This window comes from Mirounga angustirostris, unplaced genomic scaffold, assembly GCF_029215605.1.
Source record: "Mirounga angustirostris isolate CCGP_5_RB_7025 unplaced genomic scaffold, mMirAng1.0.hap1 SCAF_1, whole genome shotgun sequence".
Classification (NCBI taxonomy): domain Eukaryota; kingdom Metazoa; phylum Chordata; class Mammalia; order Carnivora; family Phocidae; genus Mirounga; species Mirounga angustirostris.
Window position 1 is genome coordinate 33,868,886 of NW_026991709.1, and position 18,559 is coordinate 33,887,444.

General features: G+C 36.3%; 1 pseudogene; it reads right to left on the bottom strand.

Moving 5' to 3' along the window:
* LOC129045339 (ubiquitin carboxyl-terminal hydrolase 46-like) overlaps positions 1-18,559 on the bottom strand; it is a 234,503-nt pseudogene that overhangs the window by 75,032 nt on the left and 140,912 nt on the right.

Below are 18,559 nucleotides of genomic sequence, written 5' to 3' on the forward strand. Positions count from 1 at the left end.
CAAAATCAAAAGGGCTATTAATGAGGTGCAATCAAAAATGGAGGCTCTAACTGCTAGGATAAATGAGGCAGAAGAGAAAATTAGTGATATAGAAGACCAAATGATGGAAAATAAAGAAGCTGAGAAAAAGAGATAAACAACTACTGGATCACGAGGGCAGAATTCGAGAGATAAGCGATACCATAAGATGAAACAATATTAGAGTAATTGGGATACCAGAACAAGAAGAGAGAGAGAGGGGCAGAAGGTATATTGGAGCAAATTATAGCAGAGAACTTCCCTAATTTGGGGAAGGAAACAGGCATCAAAATCCAGGAGGCACAGAGAACCCCCCTCAAAATCAATAAAAATAGGGCAACACCCCAACATCTAATAATAAAATTTACGAGTCTCAGAGACAAAGAGAAAATCTTGAAAGCAGCTTGGGACAAGAGGTCCGTAACCTACAGTGGTAGAAACATTAGATTGGCAACAGACCTATCCAGAGACCTGGCAGGCCAGAAAGGACTAGCATGATATATACAGAGCACTAAATGAGAAAATTATGCAGCCAATAATACTATATCCAGCTAGGCTGTCACTGAAAATAGAAGGAGAGATAAAAAGTTTCCAGGACAAACAAAAACTAAAGGAATTTGCAAACACCAAACCAGCCCTTGTATTTCTTCAATACAAGAAATATTGAAAGGGATCCTCTAAGCAAAGAAGAGCCTAAAAGTAACATAGACCAGAAAGGAACACAGACAATATACAGTAACAGTCACCTTATTGGCAATACAATGGCACTAAATTCATATCTTTCAGTAGTTACCCTAAATGTAAATGGGCTAAATGCCCCAATGAAAAGATACAGGCTATCAGATTGGATTAAAAAGCAAGACCCATCGATATGCTGTCTGCAAGAGACTCATTTTAGATCCAAAGACATCCCCAGATTAAAAGTGAGGGTGTGGAAAACCATTTACCATGCTAATGGACACCAAAAGAAAGCTGGGGTGGCAATCCCTATATCAGACAAATTAGATTTTAAACCAAAGACTGTAATAAAAGATGAGGAGGACACTATATCCTACTTAAAGGGTCTATCCAACAAGAAGATCTAACAATTGTAAATATCTATGCTCCTAACATGGGAGCAGCCAATTATATAAGCCAATTAATAACAAAAGCAAAGAAACACATCAACAACAATACAATAAGAGTGGGGGACTTTAACACCCCCCTCACTGAAATGGACAGATCAAATAAGCAAAAGATCAACAAGGAAATAAAGACCTTAAATGACACACTGGACCAAATGGACTTCACAGATATATTCAGAACACCCCATCCCAAAGCAACGGAATACACATTCTTCTCTAGTGCCCATGGAACATTCTCCAGAATAGATCACATCCTACCTAGGTCACAAATCAGGTCTCAACCGGTACCAAAAGATTGGGATCATTCCCTGCATATTTTCGAATCACAATGCTTTGAAACTAGAACTTAACCACAAGAGGAAAGTCGGAAAGAACTCAAATGCACGGAGGCTAAAGAGCATCCTACTAAAGAATGAATGGGTCAACCAGGAAATTAAGGAAGAATTTAAAAAATTCATGTAAACGAATGAAAATGAAAACACAACTGCTCAGAATCTTTGGGATGCAGCAAAGGCAGTCCTAAGAGGAAAGTACATAGCAATACAAGCCTTTCTCAAGAAACAAGAAAGGTCTCAAATACACAACCTAACCCTACACCTAAAGGAGCTGGAGAAAGAACAGCATATAAAACCTAAACCCAGCAGGAGAAGAGAAATAATAAAGATCAAGCAGAAATCAATGAAATAGAAACCAAAAGAACAGTAGAACAGATCAACGAAAGTAGGAGCTGGTTCTTTGAAAGAATTAAGAAGATTGGGCGCCTGGGTGGCTCAGTTGGTTAAGCGACTGCCTTCGGCTCAGGTCATGATCCTGGAGTCTCGGGATCAAGTCCCGCATCGGGCTCCCTGCTCAGCAGGGGGTCTGCTTCTCCCTCTGCCCTCTTCCTTCTCGTGCTCTCTGTCTCTCATTCTCTCTCTCAAATAAATAAATAAAATCTTAAAAAAAAAAAAGAAGATTGATAAACACCTGGCCAGACTTATCAAAAAGAAAAGAGAAATGACCCAAATAAATAAAATCATGAATGAAAGAGGAGAAATCACAACCAACACCAAAGAAATACAAACAATTTTAAGAACATATTATGAGCAACTATATGCCAGCAAATTAGATAAGATGGAAGAAATGGATGCATTCCTAGAGATGTATCAAACCAAAACTGAATCAGGAAGAGATAGAAAACCTGAACAGACCTATAACCACTAAGGAAATTGAAGCAGTCATCAAAAATCTCCCAACAAACAAAAAGCCCAGGGCCAGATGGTTTCCCACGGGAATTCTACCAAACATTTAAAGAAGAATTAATACCTATTCTTCTGAAACTCTTCCAAAAAATAGAAATGGAAGGAAAACTTCCTAACTCGTTTTATGAGGCCACCAGTACCTTGATCCCAAAATCAGACAAAGTCCCCATCAAAAAGGAGAATTACAGACCAATATCCTTGATGAACAGGGATGCAAAAATTCTCACCAAAATACTAGCCAATAGGATCCAACAGTACATTAAAAGGATTATTCACCACGACCAAGTGGGATTTATCCCTGGGCTGCAAGATTGGTTCAACATCCACAAACCAATCAATGTGATACAAACATTATTAAAAGAAAGAACAAGAACCATATGATCCTCTCAATAGATGCAGAAAAAGCATCTGACAAAGTACAGCATCCTTTCTTGATCAAAACTCTTCAGATTACAGGCATAGAGGGTACATACCTCAATATCATAAAAACCATCTATGAAAAACCCACAGTGAATAACATTCTCAATCGGAAAAAATGGAGAGCCTTCCCGCTAAGGTAGGAACATGGCAGGGATGTCCACTATCACCACTGCTATTCAACATAGTATTAGAAGTCCTAGCCACAGCAAAAGTGGCAGGATATAAAATCAATGCACATAACTCAGTGGCATTCCTATACACCAACAAGACAGAAGAAAGAGAAATTAAGGAGTCGATCCCATTTATAACTGCATCCAAAACCATAAGATACCTAGGAATAAATCTAACCAAAGGGGCAAAGAATCTGTACTCAGAAAACTATAAAATACTCATGAAAGAAATTGAGGAAGACACAAAGAAATGGAAAAACTTTTCATGCTCATGGATTGGAAGAACAAATATTGTGAAGATGTCAATGCTACCTAGAGCAATCTACACATTCAATGCAATCCCCATCAAAATACCATCCGCTTTTTTCAAAGAAATGGAACAAATAATCCTAAAATTTGTAAGGAACCAGAAAAGACCCCGCATAGCCAGAAGAATGTTGAAAAAGAAAAGCAAAGCTGGTGGCATCACAATTCCAGACTTCAAGCTCTATTACAAAGCTGTCATCATCAAGACAGTATGGTACTGGCACAAAAACGGACACATAGATCAATGGAACAGAATAGAGAGCCCAGAAATGGACCCTCAACTCCATGGTCAACTAATCTTAGACAAAGCAGAAAAGAATGCCCAATGGAAAAAACACAGTCTCTTCAACAAATGGTGTTGGGAAAATTGGACAGCCACATGCAGAAGAATGAAACTGGACCATTTCCTTACACCACACACAAAAATAGACTCCAAACGGTTGAAAGACCTCAATGTGAGACAGGAGTCCATCAAAATCCTAAAGGAGAACACAGGCAGCAACCTCTTCGACCTCAGCCACAGCAACTTCTTCTTAGAAACATCGCCAAAGGCAAGGGAAGCAAGGGCAAAAATGAACTATTGGGACTTCATCAAGATAAGAAGCTTTTGCAAAGCAAAAGAAACAGTCAACAAAACCAAAAGACAACCGACAGAATGGGAGAAGATATTTGCAAATGACATATCAGATAAAGGGCTAGTATCCAAAATCTATAAAGAAGTTCTTAAACTCAACACCCAAAGAATAAATAATCCAATCAAGAAATGGGCAGAAGACATGAACAGACATTTTTCCAAAGAAGACATCCAAATGGCCAACAGACACATGAAAAAGTACTCAACATCGCTCAGCATCAGGGAAATCCAAATCAAAACCTCAATGAGATACCACCCACACCAGTCAGAATGGTTAAAATCAACAAGTCAAGAAACGACAGATTTTGGTGAGGATGCCAAGAAAGGGGAACCCTCCTACACTGTTGGTGGGGATGCAAGCTGGTGCAGCCACTCTGGAAAACAGTATGGAGTTTCCTCAAAAAGTTGAAAATAGAGCTACCCTACAACCCAGCAATTGCACTACTGGGTATTTACCCCAAAGATACAAATGTAGAGATCCGAAGGGGTACATGCACCCTGATGTTTATATCAGCAATGTCCACAATAGCCAAACTATGGAAAGAGCCAAAATGTCCAATGACAGATGAATGGATAGAGAAGAAGCGGTATATGTGTGTGTGTGTGTGTGTGTATAAAATGGAATATTATGCAGCCATCAAAAGGAATGAAATCTTGCCATTTGCAATGACGTGGATGGAACTGGAGGGTATTATGCTGAGCAAAATAAGTCAATCAGAGAAAGACATGTATCATATGACCTCATTGATATGAGGAATTCTTAATCTCAGGAAACAAACTGAGGGTTGCTAGAGTGGTGGGGGTGGGAGGGATGGGGTGACTGGGTGATAGACATTGGGGAGGGTATGTGCTATGGTGAGCACTGTGAATTGTGTAAGACTGTTGAATCACAGACCTGTACCTCTGAAACAAATAATACATTATATGTTAAAAAAAAAAGAAGATAGTAGGAAGAGAAAAATGAAGAGGGGGGAAATCAGAGGGGGAGACGAACCATGAGAGACTATGGACTCTGAGAAACAAACTGAGGGTTTAGAGGGGAGGTGGTTGGGGGGTGGGTTAGCCTGGTGATGGGTATTAAAGAGGGCACGTACTGCATGGAGCACTGGGTGTTATACGCAAACAATGAATCATGGAACACTACAACAAAAACTGATGATGTATGGTGATTAACATAACAAAATAAAAAAATGTTAAATTTAAAGAAAAAAAAAAAGAAGAGTTAATACCTATTCTTCTGAACCTGTTCCAAAAAAAACAGAAAAAGAAGGAAAACTTTCCAATTTATACTATGAGGCCGGCATTACCCTGATACCCAAACCATATAAAGACACTACAATATAAACAAACAAACAACAACAACAACAACAAAAACAACAGGGAACTACAGGCCAGTATCTCTGGTGAACATAGATGCAAAAATCCTCAACAAAATACTACCAAACTATATCCAACAACACATTTAAAAAAAAAGATCATTCACCATGACCCAATGGGATTTATTTCTGGGTTTGCAAGCGTGGTTCACTATTTACAAATCAATCAACATGATACATCACATCAACAAGAGAAAGGATCAGAACCATATGATCCTTTCAATAGACAAAGAAAAAGCATTTGACAAAGTACAGCATCTATCCATGATAAAAACCCTCAACAAAGTAGGTTTAGAGGGCACATACCTCAATATAATAAAGGCCATATATGAAAAACCCACCGCTAACATTATCCTTAATGAAGAAAAACTGAGAGGGCTTCCTGTAAGGTCAGGAACAAGACAAGGATGTCTACTCTCACCACTTTTATTCAACATAGTACTGGAAGTCCTAGCCACAAGTATCTCACAACAAAAAGAAATAAGAGGCATACAAATTGGCGAGGAAGAAGTAAAACTTTCACTACTTGCAGATGATATAATACTATATATAGAAAAACAAAAAAATTCACCAAAAAGCTTCTAGAACTCATAAGTTCAGTAAGGTTGCAGGATACAAAATCAATGTACAGAAATCTGTTGCATTCCTATATACCAGTAATGAAGCAGCAGAGAGAGAAATTAAGAAAACAATTCCTTTTACAAGTGCACTAAAAATAATAAAATAATAAGATACCTAGAAATAAACCTAAGCAACCAAAGAGGTGAAAGTCCTTACTTTCACTATAAAGCACTGATATATATATATAACGAACTTATAAAACTCAACACCAAAAAAAACCCAAATAATCTAATTAAAAATGGGCAGAAGACATGAACAGATATTTCTCCAAAGAAGACATACAGATAGTCAACAGAAACATAAGGAGATGCTCATCCTCACTCATCATCAGGGAAATGCAAATTAAAACTACAATGAGATATCACCTCACACCTCTTAGAATGGCTAAAATCAGAAACACAAGAAACGACAGGTGGTGCTGGTGTGGATGTGCAGAAAAATGAACATTCTTCCACTGATGGGAATGCAAACTGATGCAGCCACTGTGGAAAACAGTATGGAGGGTCCTCAAAAAGTTGAAAATAGAACTATACTATGATCCAGCAATTGCATTACTAGGTGTTTACCCAAAGAATACAAAAACACTAATTCAAAGGATATATGCACCCTTATCTTTATAGTAGCATTATTTACAATAGCCAAAATATAGAAGCAGCCCAAGTGTCCACCAATTGATGAATGGATAAAGAAGAAGTGGCATGTATGTATGTGTGTGTGTGTATATATATATATATATATATATATATATATATATATATTCAGCCATAAAAAAGATTAAAATCTTGCCATTTGCAATGGCATGATGAATGGAGCTAGAGAGTATAATGATAAGCAAAGTAAGTCAGAGAAAGACAAATACCCTATGATTTCACCCATGTGGAATTTAAGAAACAAAACAAATGAACAAAGGGAAAAAGAGAGAGAGAAACCAAGAAACAGACTCTTAACTATAGTGAATAAACTGATGGTTGAGTGGGGGAGGAGTGAAATAGGAGATGGGGATTGAAGAGTACACTTGCCATGATGAGTACTGTGTGAAGTATGGAATTGTGGAATCATGATATTGTACACCTGAAACTAATATAAGGCTGTATGTTAACTAACTGGAATTAAAAACTTTTTTAAAAAGCCTTTAAGATTAATAGTCATTAAAATGCTTTTTCATTAAAAAAAAAAAACATTTTAGTGTTCTCCTGCTAGACATAAACAATTTAAGGGAACATCAACATCAGACAAGAATACTCTGTAACTATGATGGATGATGACAAAGCAACAAATCATGAACACTGTCCAAGATGCAAAAGCGATCAGCCATCCCCCTATAACTGAATAATAATAATGACTGTTACTTCTGTACCAGTTATAGCATTAGCCTCATTCTAGGCCTGTCTTCTAGGTAAGATTTATTAACATACCCAATGTTGCTCAATCCAGAGGAAACTTTTGCTTTCTTAACCTCTCCAAAATTACTTAACACAAGTTTAAATCCTATAATAAGTACTCTCTAATACCCTCTTACTGAAAGGTCCCCATCATTCTCCCTGGAGTGTTTTGTCTTTCATTGCAACAAGCAATAAATCAAATTTGCTCAGCTACTGGGGTATTCTTGGTCATCTTGACTGAAGGACATTGAAAGGTCAGAGAAGAGCTCTACTGGATCTTTAAAATAGCCAGTTTCTGAAATTGTACTCTTTGTTGTTGAAATTTCCCCTTCCTCCCTTCCCTCCCTCCCTTCCTTCTTCTCTTTCTCTTTCTTTCCTTTCTCTTTTGTTTGTTTGTTTCTTTCTTTTCAGTATACATCTTTAACTTTTATATCATAATTTTACTGCATCTTCTATAAATTACAATATTGCCCATAACATGTTTTTAGCACATTTTTACTTTGATCCCAAAAAGTTATCTTTTCCTATCCTAATACTTATTAGGATATGAACAGACATATGTGTGAGAAATATCCATGCAAATGAACTTCCATATTTTGTAAAATATAAGTAATCTTTTTATCGAATGAGTTGAACTCAGTGGGATACAGAGAAAACAAATAAAAATATATTCTTCCCGCTGTCCTTTTTTATTACAATCTGTACGGTTGTTCTTCTCTGCCTACATATGAAATTTTGAAACAAGGCCAACTTTTCCTGGATCCATTTAGATATTTAAAAAAAATTAGTCACTTTCATTCACAACAGTCTTAATTAAATGATAAAATACCCAGCTAATATAAAGCTTCTCTCTCACCCAGCTTTTTACTGATGTCAGCACAGAAGTCAGGACTAGGTGGAGTGGTAAGGCTGAGTCCTCCTTTCTCTAGTATATTAGTCTTCTACTTCTCAGACTGCAGTAAGAAGCAAAGGTTAAGTCTTACCTGGCATGTTCAGAATTGGCACTAGACTAGTTCCCTCTGAGGGTGGCACATTGCCCAGGGCTGATTATTTTCCTCCCATTTTCTGAACAGAGTTAATGAAAACTAACAAATGATGGGACAGTACCTCGCAGCTGGCAATAATGGAAGCTGTTACCACACATAAGCCTGAACAGTAAAATAAATATTTACCAAAGTCAGAGAAGGAATTACAGCTATAGGAAAAAGAGCTATTGGCAGAAGCTGTGATCACCAGTAGAGAAATTCAAACACTACTAGAATAGTGGCAAGGCTGAGAAGGAACCAGCGGAATAAATACTCTAGACTCATTTGACAGATACCCTCTGATCTCCTGCTAGCAACTCTAATTAATGGAATCCAATCAAAAGCCAGAGGGCAAAGAAGCCAGCTAGTGGATTCTGTTATATAGCCTCTCAGGGCGCATAGGAAGGTGAAGAATGATGAGAAGTTAATCTAAAGGAAAAAATAATGAATATCTAACAGATCTCCTCAGGCCAGTGAATCTAGCCCCAGATGATGCAATAAACTATAAGAAAATCCAACAGAAGCAATCAAATATTAGAACTGTTATAAGAGTTCAGCAAGCTTTCTGGACACATAATCAACTTGAAGTCAATGATATTTTCCTTACCAGCAAGAGCCAACTAAAAACTATAATAGAAGATGAGGCATCATTCCCACTATCAATTCAGTCAAAAATGCGTAAGAACTTTCTGGAGAAAATTTATAACTTCTACTAAAAGACACAAAAATAAGGTTTAAATATATGGAAAAATATTCCATATTCATATGAATATGGCACCACTTAAATTCCTCTCAAATCTACAAATTCAATGATATTCATGGAGAATTTTTTAAATTTTTTTAAAGATTTCTTTATTTTAGAGAGAAAAAGAAGAGTGGGGGAAGGGGCAGAGGGAGAGAGGAGAGAGAGAATCCTCAAACAAACTCCCCGCTGAGCATGGAGCCTGACATGGGGCTTGATTCCAGGACCCCAAGATCACGACCTGAGCCAAAATCAAGAGTCAGATGCTTAACCGATTGTGCCACCCAGGTGCCCCAAGGAGAAATATATTTTTAAGACTTAACAAATTCTAATATTCACATTGAATATAAATGTTTACATATAGATAGGATAATTCTGATAAAGAACAAAGATATATGACTCATCTAACCAGTTAAAATGCATAGTTAGAAAGTTTAGCACAAAACATGGGTATAGTACCAGTGCGGAACAGGTAAATAAATAAATAAAATAAATAAATAAGTAGGATGTATATACGAGTACACATATATGATCAACTAATATTTGACAAGGGAGCCAAGAATACCCAGTGAGGAAAATAGTCTTTTCAATAAATTATAAGAGGAAAACTGAATATTTGCATACAGAAGAATGAAATTGGACCCCTATATTATACCACTCACAAAATTAACTTGAAAGGATTAAAGACTTAAAATGTAAGAACTGAAACCATAAAACTCCTAGTAAACAATACAGGGAAGACGCTACTTGATATTGGGCATGGCAAAAATATCTGCATATGACACCAAAAGCAAGAGCTACAAAAGCAAAAATCGACAAGATGGACTACATCAATATATAAAGATTCTGCATGGCAAAAGAATCAATTAACAGAATGAAGAGGCAACCTAAAAAATTGGGAGAAATATTTGCAAGCCATATATTGCATAAGTGGTTAGTATCCAAAAATATATGAAGAATTCAAATTAATAGCAAATAATAATAATAACTATAATACTAATTTGATTAAAAATGGGCAGAGGACCTGAATAGACATTTTTCAAAGACACAGAGATGGCAAACATGAAAAGGTGCTCAACACTGAATCAAATGAAAACCATAATGAGACATCACCTCATACCTGTTAGAATGACTATTACCAAAATAATAAGAAATAACAAGTGTTGGAGTGGATTTTAGGGAAAGAGGACACTTATGTACTGTTGGTAGGAATATAAACTGGCACAGCCACTATGGAAAATAGTATAGAGTGTCCTCAAAAAAATTAAAAATAAAAATAGAACTACAATATGATCCAGTAATCCCACGTCTGGGTATATATCTGGAGGAAATGAAATAACCAACTGAAGAGTTGTCTGCACTCCCATATTCGTTGCTGCATTATTCATAATAGCTAAGATATGGAAGCAACTTAAGTGCCTATCAAAGATGAACAAAGAAAATGTAGCATATATAACAACAGAATATTATTTGGCCATTAAAAAAGAAGAAAACCCTGTTATTTGCAACAACATGGATGAAACTTGAAGGCATTATGCTAAGGGAAATGAGACAGAGAAAGACAAATATCATACGATCTCATTTATACGTGGAATCAAAACAAAAACAAAAACAAAGACAAAAAACACCAAACTCATAGAAACCGAGCATAGAATGGTGGTTGCCAAGAGCTGGGTATTTTGGTTAAAGGACGTAAACTATAAACTTCCAGTTTTAAGACAAATAATTTCTGGGGACCTAATATACAGCATGGTGACTAGAGTTAAAATACTGTATGACACCTGTCTTACATAATTGAAAGTTGCTAAGAAAGTAAATTTTAAATGTTCTCACAAAAAAAAAATTGTAATTATGTGAGGAGATGAAGTGTTAACTAACCTTATTATAATTATTTTGCAATATATATGTATATCAAATCATATTGTATACCTTATACTTACATAATGTTATGTGTTAATTATATCTCAAAAAAGCTAAGGTGGGGGAAGATGGCATCACAAAGTCATAGGAAAAGGATAGATTTTTTTTTCATGATACTGCAGGGAAGTATAAAGTTATACTTTATATAAAAGTTAAATCTGGGTCCCTACTTTACACAATAGATACATATGTCCTCCAGATTAAGGAACCAATTACAGAAAAGTAAATATAAAGCCAATTTAGCTACTGAGGAAGATATTCATGATCTAGATGTATGGAAATAAATATTTAACATACTCGAAGTAAAAACCATAAACTGAAAACAACAGACTGACCACATCAAAATTAAGGACCACTTAATAGAGGGCAGTTGGAAGAATATATTTGCAACATCTAAAACTGATAAATAATTAAAAAAGAGAATACACAAGTACTTGCAAATCCCCAAGAAAAAGAAAATTCGATAGAAAAAATGAACAAAAGATTTGAAAAGGCAATCCACGGAAGAACCCAAATACCTGACAAGCATGTGTACAGGTGTTCGAACTTACTATCAATGAAATTATTGCAAATTATAACAACGAGATAGAATTTCATATTCATCAGAATGTTGAATTCAGAATATGGGTTAATTCCGATTATTGGCAAGGATGCGGGCAGACAGGAACTTTCACGCCCTCTGGCAGTGTATACTCTGCAACAGCCATTCTGGAAAGCCATCTGGCAATATTTAGCAAAATTGCGTATACGTGTTTCCTATGACACAGAAATCTCAGTCTTAGTATATATATATTCCAGAAAACACGTGCACAAATCAGTGTGGTGATATTTATAGAGATACTCATCTTAGCATTTCTTATGGTAATAGAAAACACGGGCATCCTAGAGTATCCATTACCAGGGAGTCAGTCAGTAAAATGTAGTGGACATGGACCATAACGCAGCATTAAGATGCAGTGAACCACACGTGCGTACAGCGACAAAGATGGCTGGAAAACACAGCAGTGCACAAGGCAGGAAACTGATCAAGGTCATCATACGCACACGTACACGTTTGAATGAGTTGGAATATGATTTTAGACCAGATACGTGTGTTTAAAAATAAATATCACAAAATATCTATGGAAGACTTAACAACTGTATGTGTGTATACGTGTGTGTGTATGTGTGTGTGTGTGTGTGTGTATGAAACGTGTATTTTTAAAAGGCATAGTTAAGGTTATCCTCTTAGTTCAGGCTGCTATAATAAAGTACTATAGAATGGGAGGTTTATAAACAACAGAAATTTATTTCTCACAGTTCTGAAGGCTTGAAGTCCAAGGTCAGGGTGCCAGCATAGCCGGGTTCTGGTGAGAACTCGCTTTCAGATTATAAACTGCCAATTTCTCTTTGTGTTCTCATTTAGTGGAAAAAGAATGAAGGGATTCTCTGGGTTCCTTTTTATAAAGGTATGATTCTCATTCATGAGAGCTCCACCCTCAGATTTAATTACCTCCTACAGGCCCCACTTCCTAATACCATCACTTTGGGGCTCAGGATTTCAACACATGAATTTGGGGGAGGACATAAACATTCATTCCACTGCATCATCGCAGTATATAAGGGTTTTAAACATTTTTATCTATCCCCGTGATTCAATTATAAAAAAGTAGGATTTAAATTTTCTGATACTCAGATATTTAGAAAAGGAAGCTTGGAATATTTCCTTAATTGCAACTAAAGTGATTCTATGGTTCTGACACTTATTTGGGGAGGACTACTAAAAAATGCAGAGAACCGCTTCACAGCCAAGCGGTGACAGTATCAGTTATCCTTCATATGAGTTAAATTCTTCTCTGTGCCTTCTGTGAATTTGCAGATTAAAGCTAGAGTCAGAAAAGTGTTCTGAGAACACAAAAGGGACAGTAAAATGAATTTTGCCCTTAAAATTTTTGATGGGGAAAAAAAGGAAATTTAATCAGCCACTTTACATTTACATTATTGATTACCAGCAGGATTTTGACTGTCATCGGTAAATGTCAGGAACACTAATTAGATTATTTCACAATTTGTGTGGAAATTAACAGCAGACATCATTGCATATAAAATGCAAACTCAGAAGAAAGGAGTTTTGTTCTTTTAAGTCTTTTCCTTCCTCATAAGGCTGCTTTCTTTTCCTATATCTTTTATATCCGTAGGATGATGGGATCAAACTGTGCATTGCTCAGAATATAGATTGATGCTGGGATGTTCTGTAAGTTTAAGTATGCAGACAGTGTGATTCTTATCCCTGATACACCAAGGGACTGCATAGCCACGTGGAAAGATTAATTACAGCTCACATCAATTTTGGCCTCTAGATGTCATGTAAAGAACATAACATCAGCGAGGAAGCTGCAGAATTTTGATTATAGCCATCTGAAAAACTGTATGAGTGGGAGTGGGAGGAAAAGGGATTCTTGTATTCTTTTACAGAGTGTGTATTCTTTTATGAGGCAGGCAAAGGCAGGTAGGATGAAAATCAGGTCTTGGAAGTGCTGCTAGGAAATGCTACTCACTTCAATTAGTCAACTGGTAGGATTAAAAGTAGATGAGGATTTATAAGAGGCGTGCTCTCTACGTACCCTCTCTAAGATTGCAAGTGATATTTTTGATAGCATTCAGGGTATTCAAGACAATGCAGAAATTAATCCTCTATTGTATCTTTAAGAGAAAAACTAGAAAGCAGTAAGAACTGACACTTCTGGGCATTTTAATGATCCTTCCTAAAAACAGAATAAATAGAAGAGGAACAGATTTGAATGAATCTTAATTAAATTATTATGTATGTTTAATTGCAGTATTTCAGTGTGACACCAGACAAATGATATGGGCTGCATTTTTGTACAAGCTGCTTCACAGCAGGAAAATAAAATGTGTTTCAGCCTGTTTCACAAAACCGAGCAAAAAGGGAACTAGATGAATCGCAGAAAAAAAATCCATCACAAAACATTGTATAACACAGGTTAGAAAAGAAGACCATATCTGTTTGTTCCTATGTTTCTTACAATCTTCAGTTAATTCATCAAAGTGTAGCTCCCCGGATATTTAAGGACAATGGGAAATGTCCACAAGCCCTCCTCTTATTTCCATTTGCAGCCCTAGAGTGCAGTGGGCTGCAAACAACAAGCCATTTAAATGCCTTCCCAGGAGAACAGATATGCTGCAAGTAGGCAAGCTTGCTGTAAGATGAGCAACGAAACACAAAGCAGACACAGTGAGGATAGGGAAATCATGCAGAAGAACCAAAAGGAAGGAAGAGGGGCAGAATGTAAGAAAATGAGAATCTGCTTAAACCGATGTATGGTAATAAGCTCAGACACTAGAAAAACTTCACAGTTGAAAGTGAAACAGTGCATCTGATTTCAGAAGCAGAACAGTGGAATAATGAATAGTGTTGAACCTTTTGGTCCTTAAAACTAGGTTCAGATTCATCCCCAGGAAAACTCTAGTGATTGAAAAAGTACTGGCTTCCCCCTGAGTAGCTAAAGTTGAATTTCTTCTTTTTCCCTGGAGCCACCAAAATAGAGGAATAAATTCAGAGTAATTGCTGGACTTGGTCTCATAATTATAGGTCTTGTTTATTCATCTGAATTAAGCAACTTTTTGGTCAAAGAAAGTTCCACTGAGTGCCCAACAATGGACATTATTATTATTATTATTATTATTTATAAAATTAAATTATACTTTCATTCTAAAAGAAAAACCACACTATTTTCAAATCATCATAGTATTAATCTCAAGCATTTCTTAAGCCAGAAGCCAAACATTCTTGATCATCTCTTTCACCACCGATGATTTGGAAGATTTCCTACAATAGAAACAATTTTAAAAGAGATTACTAGGCCCAAATCAAATAGTTATTAGTAGCTGAAACATGCGTATCTGCAGTTCAAAGGCAAATGGGGAGAATTTCTCTTTGAAAATGGCATTTCTCACCCAGCTCATGAAAAAAATATCCCCAATGTATCATTAAAGTGTATAGGCAACATGGATACAAAAGATAAAAGTGACAAGAGCATATATCGTAAGTGTTGGTCAACGTATTGGTAGAATCTGTAAAAATTTGCATTTATCAAGATTTATCAAGAATCTGTAAAAATTTGCCTTTACTATATACGTTTAGTTTGTACATCTGTGAGCTGTACCAGCTAAAGCACCTAGAGTGTCACCTAATTGAAGTAGAAGGAGGACTCTTTGTCTACCTTCCTTATTGCCACTGATTCAGCAACTCAAATGCATGAACCAGAAAAGTACACACAGGACTCACATCTCCTTAAAGCATATTTGTGTGCTTCTATTAAATGCTTCTATTTGTATGCCCCTCAACTCTCTCTGTCTCACCACCAATATTTGCATGAGATCATTGGGCCCATTCTCATTTTGTCTTTTTGTTCTTGTTTGTCATTTACCACGAGAAGCACAGAATTCCCATGCAACACCTCATACCAAGTATCCCATCTGAAGTATTGAGAAGCACAGAGGAAAGTAAAATACTAAACTGGAGGAAGAAAAGAGAGACAGAGACAAAGACACAGAGACACAGAGAAAAGGAGAATGAGAGAGGAGTATTTCTTAAAACTAAGCATGTAGAAAGCCAAAAGACACATCCAAAGTCCTTGGTGCTCAAAGGACGGAACAGAGGAAGTATTTGAGGAACAGAATAACAAGAAAGACCAAGGATCAATAAACCAAAATAGACTCTCTTTTCCCATCTTCATGTTCTACTTCAATCTGCACTTGCTTGAGGATAAATAAGCCATTTTCTGTTCTCTGTAGTTATTTTTGTGTTCAGTGGAGTATGTAAGTATGCGTCTTAACTCTTACAAATAATAGTGCATGTGCTGAATACGGGGAGAAAAGTGGTTTAAAGGAAGGAAAGTGAGACTATACCCTTTTTTAAATCAATAACTCTGTTTTTTCAAGTTTTGTAAGCCATAAGCCAAATCCTAAAGAGAAATTTTATAATGACAACTATAGATATCCTTAAATCAGTACTTATGCAGTAATCTTTTCCAGTGCTTACTCAGTAATTTATCACATAAGAATTAACAAAAATAAATTACATATCACTCTTAAATTGTCAAATGCTACACAGTTCTCTTTTTAGAGTTCTTAATGTTAAGAGTTGTACCTACCAACAGTATTTTTTTACCATAGCAATACAATGTGTTGCTCAATAAATATAATTACTGATTCTTTTTTCTTAACTAAGAAATGGGAGAAAAAGAAAATTTTCAGAGTATCAAGATTAGCTATTAGAAACAGAACATTTTTTCTTTTTTTTTTTTTTTAAAGATTTTATTTATATGACAGAGAGAGACAGCGAGAACAGGAACACAAGCAGGGGGAGTGGGAGAGGGAGAAGCAGGCTTCCCGCTGAGCAGGGAGCCCGATGTGGGACTCGATCCCAGGACCCTGGGATCATGACCTGAGCCGAAGGCAGACGCTTAACGACTGAGCCACCCAGGCGCCCCAGAACATTTTTTTCTTAACAATAGATGCCAGTCAAGCTTACACAATATATTACAGGTATTCATCCAATTCTTACGTCAAATGAGTTCAAGAAAGCGTTGAATCACTACATTGTACACCTGAAATTAATATTGCACTTTATGTTAACTAACTGGAATTTAAATAAAAACTTTTGAAAAAAGATTTAAAAAAGAAATCACTGAGACAGGTCTAGAAAGGACTTTAAATGACAAATTCTTCCCCTTCACAGTGCATAAATTTCAAAGATAAATAAATCAGGCCTCCATTTCCCTCCTCGTCCCCTCTCAGGGATTGGTTATAATAGTAATTCCCACCTAATAATCATTGTTATTATGAGTTTATCATTATATATGATTATGTACACATACTCAATGTTCTTTAAGTATTAACCATTCTCAAGAAGACTTCTTCATAGCACATCTTTACTCATCTTTCTAAAGAGTAATATTCTCTAGAACTCTGAATAGCTCAACTTCTTGTCTCAAAACAATAATGATCATGTCATCATTTCTACTGATTGACCCAAATTCAAGGTACTGCAATTGCAGCCTCTTCACACACACACACACACACACACACACACACACAGCATTATTAACCACCATCTAGATAAGCTTTCATAAACTTAGAAAGTAATAGTAAGCTCCCATGGCCATCACATTTCTAGAATAGATCAATGCCTTTAGTTTTCCTGTTAAAATTCTTTTCCCAACCAAATAAATCCCATTATTTCTTGGGCCTCCTGTGGATATTGTATGTCAGTTTTCATTTGCTGGATCTTGCTGGGCATGTATGCTAGGAATAAAAAAGAGCCATTCCTGGATAAGCATCATAAAAAGTAAAATTTCTTATATCAGAATTAGTTATATTCTGTGGATTTCTGTTCTAGACAGGGTAATTCTAGCGTCTGTAATACATAAATTCCCAAATCTTAGTGGTTTATAACATAACAGCATTTTATTTCTCTCTCATGTAACAGTCATGTTACTCATGTACTGTACAAGTGTGCTTACTCATGTAAAGAACTTGTGTTCTTTGTAAAATATGGATTTCCATACTGCAGAAACCCCAGCTCCTTCCATTTGATTCAGAAACCCCAGCTCCTTCTATTTGATGGCTCCCAAGGATTCCCATAGGACAGCAATGATCCAGAACCCCTGAAAATCCCAAGACCCTTTCAGTGGATCTATGAAGTAAAGCTAGCTTTATGATAGTAATAAAATGTCATTTTTTAAATTCTTATCCCATAAGTGAATAACTGCATTTTTGAGAACTATATAATGCATGATATCATATGAACTTGAATGAGGAATTAAGAAAGACTTTCAGGGGCGCCTGGGTGGCTCAGTCGTTAAGCGTCTGCCTTCGGCTCAGGTCATGATCCCAGGACCTGGGATCGAGTCCCACATCGGGCTCCCTGCTCAGCGGGAAGCCTGCTTCTCCCTCTCCCACTCCCCCTGCTTATGTTCCCTCTCTCACTGTGTCTCTGTCAAATAAATAAATAAAATCTTAAAAAAAAAAAAAAAAAGACTTTCAAAATGTAAACAATGCCACTCCTCTTACTATAGTTTTGGAAAATAGTTATTTGCCCTAAAAATTCACTGTTTATATAATGGGTTTTTACTTTTATAGTACATATAGTAAACTAAATAATTCTAAAATTTTTCTCAATTTTCATTTCTAATATGGTAAATATTGATGGATATAATTTATAAATATGAATGCTTTTGAGATCTTCAATATTGTTTAAGGGTGTAATGGGAGGGACCTTGAGACCAAAAATGTTGAGAACTACTACAAGAGGGCATCATATATTTTCCTTTCATATGTAGCTGTGGAAAGAGAGTGAGGAAATTATAGCCATATCTCAAACCCTATGACCCAAAAGAGGAATTTCAATTCTGTTGCTATCCATTGTTAAGTCCTAACACGTGACCCGTGAAGAAAAGGAACAAAGGCTCTGGGAAATGTAGTCCCTGTCCATCAGCCACTTTAGAGCTACAATTCTATTCTATGAAAAGAGGAACACAAATCTTTAGTGGACAGGTAACTGTCCCTTTCACAGT